Below are 8,885 nucleotides of genomic sequence, written 5' to 3'. Positions count from 1 at the left end.
GCCTGAACTGCTACAGAGATGGGTATTAAAAATGCATTTTTATGCTCCCAGTTAAGTATGTTATTTGTGAAAGTAGAGGGTATATCCTCTCTTTCAAAGTCCTTATTCATTCTGCTTGTTGAGATTTTTATTCTGAATACAAAATATAAAGATTAACTTGGTCAGTTTGAAGTGAATATGCCCTTTCTGTCAGCCTGCACATTTAAAAAATTATCTTTATGCAATCACATATGGATAAAAAAATAATCAAGTAAGAGGTTTATATAAATGGAATACCAGACCATATTTAGGAATTTGTTTGCCTCTATTTCAAGCACAATGACTGGCTATATCATATTATAGACTCTAAAAAAAAGTTTTATAACTAGTGAAATATTCTAATGAACAACTGAATTATGATTTAGTCACCATAAAAGATAGCCTGAAAAGTAACTTCACCTCATATATGCTATGTTGAATATTAAACTAGAAAATTCAATTTTGACATACCCGTGGCTCAGTACTTTCAAGTCTATCAAGCTCTTCTTGCTGTTTATCCAGTAGAGAGTAACTGAGAGCCCACAGTTTTTGGACCGTTAGTGTAGTGTTGTTCATACGAGGACTTCCTGGACATGTTCCTGTGTTGGTTGTATTTTCGTAGAAGAGTCTGGAATGGCAGAAACACCGTGTCCATTATTTGAACCATAAGCTATGATTCTTTGGTGTGGGGAAGCCCCAGACCCAAAAGGCTTTCAGGGCCAGTATACTGAGGCCTGTGTCCAATATCTAATCCAGTTGGTTTTATATTGGCTTACATATTTGTCATTTGCATGGCAGATCTATGTACTCAATATACTATTTAACAGCTAAATGAAACTATTAATCTTTATGAATTAAAAACTTAATTTAGGCTTACTCTTTAGTTGAGTATTTACTTCTTTAAAACATACTTAGAAATGTGCAAAATGTCAACAAAATATATAGGGAGACACTAGATGTCACAGGTATAAACATCATATATATTCATTCACAGATTCAGCCACTCAACATGAATGACTAAAACTGCCAAACAAAATTTAAATACACCAGAGAAGCATATAAAGTCACACTGTGTACGGCCCTCTACCTCATAACAATACCTTTTTATTAACATGTAAACCAGATTGCTCATTGTTGAAGGTCTAGTAAGATCGTGGAAAGTGTTATCAGTGTATTAACTGTTCCTGATACCTGAAATGTTTTCCTCTACAAAAACTGTCCTTTTCCTTTTTAAGACTTAGCTTGTTATGTGAAGTCTTCCTTGATTATGGGTATTTTCCTCAAGGTAATAGATGTATCTTTCCTAGGACTACCTTAGTAACGTGTTGATTTTAATACCATACGTATTACCATCTAAACTATAAAATGATTCATTGCATGTCTACCCTACTTGATACTCAACTGTGGGAGAGAGTCTTACATCATCATAATGTGAACAGTTCTTACTTATTTTACTTAATGATTATTTATTGAGTCCCTGTTAAGGACTAGACGTCAGGAGCTAAATAATGTACATAACTTTCTACACATAATGCTTGAGCTAGGATTTAAAGGCCGCTAAAAAAAACCCAAAAACAAAGACAAGATTTAAAGGCTGAAGTTAGGAATATTAAAAGGCAGAGAGGACAGGAAAAAGTGACAGTGTGCAAGACAGTAGCAAGAGAGGCAGAGAAGCGGCAGAGAGGAGCAATTTTCCTATAAAGCAGAAACTGGCGAGGGAGTCAATACCAAACCGTCTAGTGACGCCATGGCACAGGGCAGATGGAGATTTTGAAATCTTTACAACGTGTGTAATTAAGATGCCTGGGCCTCAGTGTTTTTGAAAAGTGGCTCGTGGTCGTGTTGCCACTGGAGGGAGATCACTGTAAGTGTGTGGAGGATGAACTGGAAGGGCATGCGGGTAAATGAGGGAGACCCATTAAAAGGCAAGCATAGGTCTGTGCCGCGGCTCAATAGGCTAATCCTCCACCTGCGGTGCCAGCACACCAGGTTCTAGTCCTGGTCGGGGCGCCGGTTCTGCCCCGGTTGCCCCTCTTCCAGGCCAGCTCTCTGCTGTGGTCTGGGAGTACAGTGGAGGACTGCCCAAGTGCTTGGGCCCTGCACCCACATGGAAGACCAGGAGAAGCACCTGGCTCCTGCCTTCAGATCAGTGTGGTGCGCCAGCCACAGCAGCCATTGGGGGGTGAACCAACAGAAAAAAGGCAAGCATGCCAAATAGACATGACTTGAATTGAGGGAGGCTCCCAGAATTATTTAGGTTATAAGATAAAGAAACCTGTCATACAATGGTCTGTTAAACTTTTACTAATGTTTATAAGAAAGGCAGAGTGACACAGTGGAATAGAGAAATGTCCACCTTCTGGTTCACTCCCCAGACGCATGCAAACGCCAGGTCATGGCAAAGCTTCAGGAAAGCATCAAACTTTCTAGTCTCCCACGTGGGTGGCAGGCATCTGAGGACTTGAACCATCACCTGCTGCCTCCTTAGGGAGCACATGATCACAGAGCTGAATAAGAAGAGTGGGGACTCTACCCGAGCCCTCCAGTATGAGACCCAGGCATCCCAAAAGGTGTTTTAACCCAACACAAAGCCTAGCCCTACAGTGATTTTGCATTAAAGGAGTAAGTGGACAAAACTGGGCCCCTGGAGGACAAGATTCTGCTCCTTACTTTATAAAGGTATTCAGAGAGAGAAATGAAAGCATCTCCATGCACTGTGTAATCGGCTTGTTTACTTTTATGTTTTTGTTTCACATCCTGCTGTGTTGAGAGAACTCATTTAGGCATTCTGTTTCATAAGCACCGCTTACTGCATCTACCAAGGTCATGAAGAAGTAAGAGAAAACACATCACTATAATTTCAAATATTCATATGTGTGAATGGCCATGGCTCGTCCAAGAATTATAAAAGTTAACACGCCCGAATGCCAAGGTCTGGATTCCAGCTCCATTGGTTACTGTTTCTCTCATCTTGAGCAAATTCACTTCCTGCACGGCAGTTTCTTCATCCGTAAAATGATAGTGTCTCTATGACTTGAAAGTTGGAAGGATTAAGTTAGGGAATATACATGAAGAACTCAGAAGGATATAGGGCACAAATGATCTATATTTTCTATTAGCATTATTATTACTGATTTCATGTTCAAATGAAATTTGACCCATTTAGACAGGTGGCACGCAGGTGGAAGTGTCCTGTACAAATTGGCTAGAATCCTTCTTCCCGTAGTTGAAAATGGCAGCAAATTCAGAGCAGGAGGCTCAGGATACATCTGCTCCGTTCTGCACAAAGCCTCCATTAATTCTATTATTCCCCAGCTTGCACTTTATAGATTATTTTCTCTGCGTCCTACCCAGATGGGCAATGATCATGAAATAAATTGTATGCCGCATTCCTAGACTGAGAAGCACATACCTTCCGTGACCACTAAACAGGCTAAGGCCACTGAACTGAAAATACCACAATCCGTTGCTAAATCAAGTTTCTGAAATCGATTCATTGCTGCCTTATTTTGGCAAGCAATCTGAAGGTTGAGTAGGGATCCACAGCTTGCTATACAAGAAAAGCTGTGCCTTCAAGTTGGAAAGGAGCGATAAAGGGAGAAATCTGGCTGTGTCATAAAGGAAAATAAACTTAGATTTCTGTTTCCCATAGCAAGTAAAGCATGGGTATTTTATAGAACAAGTCTCTTCTGCAAAACTAAGTGTGTTGAATTGTGTGCTTGTTTAAAAAGAAGTTAGGATAAAATTTTTTGCTAAAGCTTTATTCACAATGTTTATGTAGAAGTCTCAAAGAAAAAATAAGTGGTATGGTATAAAGTACTGAATTTTATCCTAACATTGGTTAGAATAAGACATCTTCATTCTATACAAAGATAGGTGACATGCATATTAGAAATTTTCCTTTAGGCAAATTCACAGCAAATTCTCCACTTTATACAAGATTATGTGTCAAGCAGATAAATAAAAGCTATATGAAATTAAGGACTAGATTTTTCTATACAAAATAGATGAGAAGGGGCCGGCACTGTGGTGTAGCAGGTAAAGCCGCTGCTTGCAGTACCAGCATCCCATATGGGTGCCAGTTCAAGTCCCAGCTGCTCCACTTCTGATCAGCTCTCCACTGTGGCCTGGGAAAGCAGTAAAAGATGGCCCAAGTCCTTGGGCTCCTGCACCCACGTGGGAAACCTGGGGGAGGCTCCTTGTCGCTCCCCCTCTTCGTGGAGGAACAACACTAAACCCTGCCTAGGCTTCATATCCGAGTCACGGCACCATTATGTCACTCCCCCTCTTCATGGAGGAACGACACAGGACCCTGCGCTGTTCTTTCGTCTGCTCAGCCCTCCCCGGGTTTGCTGCTGGTTCTTCCCGGGTTGGCTACCGACCCTTCCACCTCTGTGGAAGGGCGGTTCCCCCTGGCCACTTTCCCCACTTCCGCGGGGGAGCGGCACACCGCCGGCCGGCTCTCTCGGGGGCTGCACAGGTGTTCCTTCAGATAGATGTTCCTGGTGCATGTTGTCTCTCTCCTCCTTTATAGTCCTCTTCCACCAATCCCAACTCTGCTACCCACACGCTGAGTATGCTGCTCTCCTCCAATCAGGAGCAGGATCAGCTCCTGCAGGTCATCACTCAAGTTGGCAAGAGGCAGCTGCGTAGAAGTTGTTACTCCCTTCTCAGCGCCATATTGTGGGAGAGCAGATGCATAGAATAAGTCTTAATTCCAGTAACAGTCTAACAGTCTAGTCCGAGTTGCTCCCCACAGCTCCTGGCTTTTTTTTTTTTTTTTTTTTTTTGACAGGCAGAGTGAACAGTGAGAGAGAGAGAGACAGAGAGAAAGGTCTTCCTTTGCCGTTGGTTCACCCTCCAATGGCCGCCACGGCCGGTGCACCGCGCTGATCCGATGGCCGGAGCCAGGAGCCAGGTGCTTTTCCTGGTCTCCCATGGGGTGCAGGGCCCAAGCACCTGGGCCATCCTCCACTGCACTCCCTGGCCACAGCAGAGAGCTGGCCTGGAAGAGGGGCAACTGGGACAGAATCCAGCGCCCCGACTGGGACTAGAACCCGGTGTGCCGGCGCCACTAGGCGGAGGATTAGCCTAGTGAGCTGCGGCACTGGCCTGGCTCCTGGCTTTGGATTGGCACAGTTCCAGCTATTTTGGCCATTTGGGGAATGAACCATTGGATGGAAGACCTCTCTTTATCTCTGCCTCTCCTTCTCTCTGTTTAACTCTGACTTTCAAATGAATAAATAAATATTTTAAAAAGATAGATGAGAAGTACTGAAAGTATAAGATCTACAAAAGTCAAAGTGTAACAGAAAGCCTTGTAAAAAAGGGAAATTAGGAACTGGGTCTGAATAGGTGGGGATAGACAAACAGAAAGTAAGAGCTAGAAAAGGCAGCCTAAGTAAAGGTGGAGATATGGGGAGATTGAGCAAAAATCCCTGACAGTTTGCTAAAATGCAAAGACAGGAGAGTAAACACTTATGTACACACAACTCAGAAATAAATGATCATATCAGCATTATTAATAAAAGCCAAAAACTGGGGAAAAAGCTAAATGTTCACAAACTGATTAATGGATAGTTCACAAGACAGAATTTTATGCTAAGATATGCATTATTTTATTACTATAAAATATAATATATCCTAATGTAATAATAAATATATAATAGAAGATTATTTGACAATAAAACAAAGAAATATTGATAGATGCCTCAACCTGGAGAGACACTACAAGTGCTATGCTAAGTGGAAGTAGCTGGTCATGAAGGGCTACATCCTGTAGGGCTCTCTATATATAATATGTCCAGAACAGCAAATCTTTACAGAGACAAAACATAGGATGGTGACTGCATAGAACTGGGAAGACAGAAGAACTGCAGGGCGATGACTAAGTGGTACAGGATTTCTTTTCAAGGAGATAAAAGTACTCTAAATTGACTGTGGTCGTGGTTACAGAATTCTGAGAATATATTATGAATGGGACACTGAATTTCATTAGTTTAAATGAGAGAAATAGACTAGGTCCTTTTGTGGGAAAATAGGGCTCAGGGCCAAGTTGACATTGATGTAAACAGTTTTGGAAATGCATGCTTAGTTTTTCATATTAACAATTCCCGTGAACTGTATGAAGCCCCTCTGTAACTCAGATACTTGTTCTGAAAAATCCAGTGCAGGATCTAGATGGTTTTCTTAATTCTCTATTTTAGGTGTACATATTATACATGATCTGCACATTTCTATCCTGTTATAAGATATATGAAAAAAAAGGGGAAGGAAAGCAAATGCCCCTTTTCCAGATAGATTTTTATTAGCTGAAAACTTTTGCATTATGGAGAAAAGTATAATGGCCTTTCTGTCCAAATTATTCTGAAATTAATTAAAAATATTTATCTGTCTCCACAAAAGTGAAGGTAATAAATAAGAACATCTTCTCGAGCATTCCATTAAACGCTATCTTCCCAGTAAATCTGGTATGATGGCAATGGAGCTATCACTAAAATATTAAAAAGAAAATAAGGCTTTCAACTTCTAAGAGGAATAATGCATAATTCTCAACTTTCCTAACAGTAAATACTGTTTCTGAAAATAATGTAATTGTAAGAAAAAAATGGCAGAATGAAAGACTGAGTTTAAGAAATAAATGCATTACAAAGATGAAATTATACTAAAATTAATTATAATAAAAATACAAAAGAAATTCATGTTTACTAAAATTCGTATCCTAAAACACCTATATTATTTAATTGGCTACAGAATTACTATTGATATGTTAAAGTTTCATACTTACTTGTCTCCCAGTTTCCCTTAATTTCTTATTTGCATTCTGTCTCTCATCATCTAAGATATGGCAATAATTCATTAAAATTGCCAATAAAATGTCAGTCTCAGAAGGACTTTCTTCAGCATCAGGCAGTTGATTTGAAGATTGAGTGCCAAGTACCTGGTAAGACACTTCTGTTACTATATATATACTATATATAACAGATAGTAACTGTTACTATATCTATATACTATATTGATTTGTTACTATATCTATATACTATAACAGATAGTATCTGTTACGATATCACCTTATAAAACTGTGATAATCAAATTTAATTCTAGTGTATATAAAATTGGTCCTAGATTTGTGATTGTTTGACCTATGGATTTTTCAAACTAATGATGGAGTGGAAGTAACAGAAGTTCTACATAAAAAAAATACATCCAATGTTTTACTAGCCCACTTTATGGGCTATTAGTATGCCTACATTACTCTCTCATGATGTTGGGTAGTAGCAGTGAAACACAACTGCCAGTCAACCACACAATCACAAGGTAAATAACAAACACTCTACAGTGTACTGTGTTGTTCAGATAGGACTTATCAATGACTATCAATGACTTAATAGTATCTTCTATTTAACAATGTCTATCAGGGTATAATTCTGTCGAATGCCGTAGAACAAATGTGCTTTGAAAACCAGCACATCATTAATTCACCTTCTTCTCTCATGTATACACATTCTCATTTTTTACTGAACTAAGCAGAGTACTAATTTCTTGCTTAATAAATTTTACATGGTTATATAATAGATTTAGCCCAGTATTGATTCCTTCCCTGATAAATTTGCAACATTTAATAACTCACTGAAGTATCAAAAAGACTTCTTGAATAAGACCCCAGAAACATAGGCAATAAAAGCAAAAATAGACAAATGGGATTACATCAAGCTAAGACGCTTCTCTACAGCAAAGCAAACAAAGTGAAGAGGCCACTGACAGAAAATATTTTCAAACTAGGTGTCCAATAAAGGATTAATATCCTGGCCGGCACCGCGGCTTACTAGGCTAATCCTCCGCCTTGCGGCGCCGCCACACTGGGTTCTAGTCCCAGTCGGGGCGCCGGATTCTGTCCTGGTTGCTCCTCTTCCAGGCCAGCTCTCTGCTGTGGCCCGGGAGTGCAGTGGAGGATGGCCCAAGTGCTTGGGCCCTGCACCCCATGGGAGACCAGGATAAGTACCTGGCTCCTGCCATCGGATCAGCATGGTGCGCCGGCTGCAGTGCGCCGGCTGCAGCAGCCATTGGAGGGTGAACCAATGGCAAAAGGAAGACCTTTCTCTCTGTCTCTCTCTCTCACTGTCCACTCTGCCTGTCAAAAAAAAAATAAAATAAAGGATTAATATCCAGAATATATAGTAAGCTCAAGAAAGTCAATAACAATACAAAAACAAGAGCAAAACAAACAATCCAGTTAAGATATGGGCAAAGGATATGAACAGGCATTTTTCAAAAGATGAAATACAAATGGCCAACAAACACATGAAAACATTCTCAAGATCACTAGCCTTCAGGGAAATGTAAATCAAAACCACAATAAGGTATCACCTCACTCCAGTTAGAAAGGCTGCTACTGAAAAATCAAAAAGTAACATGCTTGCAAGGATGTGGAGAAAAAGGTTCCCTACTGTATTGTTGATGGGAATGCAAACTGGTACAACCATTATCAGAAAAAATGTGGAGATTCCTCAGAAGACTAAAAGTAGCTATACCACAGGACCCAGCTATTATCCCACTCCTGGGAATATATCCAAAGGAAATGAAATCAGTATACAAAAGAGTTACCTGTACTCCCATGTTTATAGCAGCTCAATTCACAACAGCTAAGACACGGAATCAATCTAGATGTCCATAAACTGATGGTTGGGCAAATAAAATGTGACATATGTACATACATGATGGAATGTTAGTCATAAAAAAGAAAGAGATTGGCTGGTGCCGTGGCTCCCTAGGCTAATCTTCCACCTGCAGCACTGGCACCCCGGGTTCCAGTCCCAGTTGGGGCATTGGATTCTGTCCCGGTTGCTCCTCTTCCAGTCCAGCTCTCT

This window comes from Oryctolagus cuniculus, chromosome 13 (assembly GCF_964237555.1).
Source record: "Oryctolagus cuniculus chromosome 13, mOryCun1.1, whole genome shotgun sequence".
Classification (NCBI taxonomy): Eukaryota; Metazoa; Chordata; class Mammalia; order Lagomorpha; family Leporidae; genus Oryctolagus; species Oryctolagus cuniculus.
The sequence above is the reverse complement of the archived record's forward strand: the minus strand, read 5'-3'. Positions refer to the sequence as shown.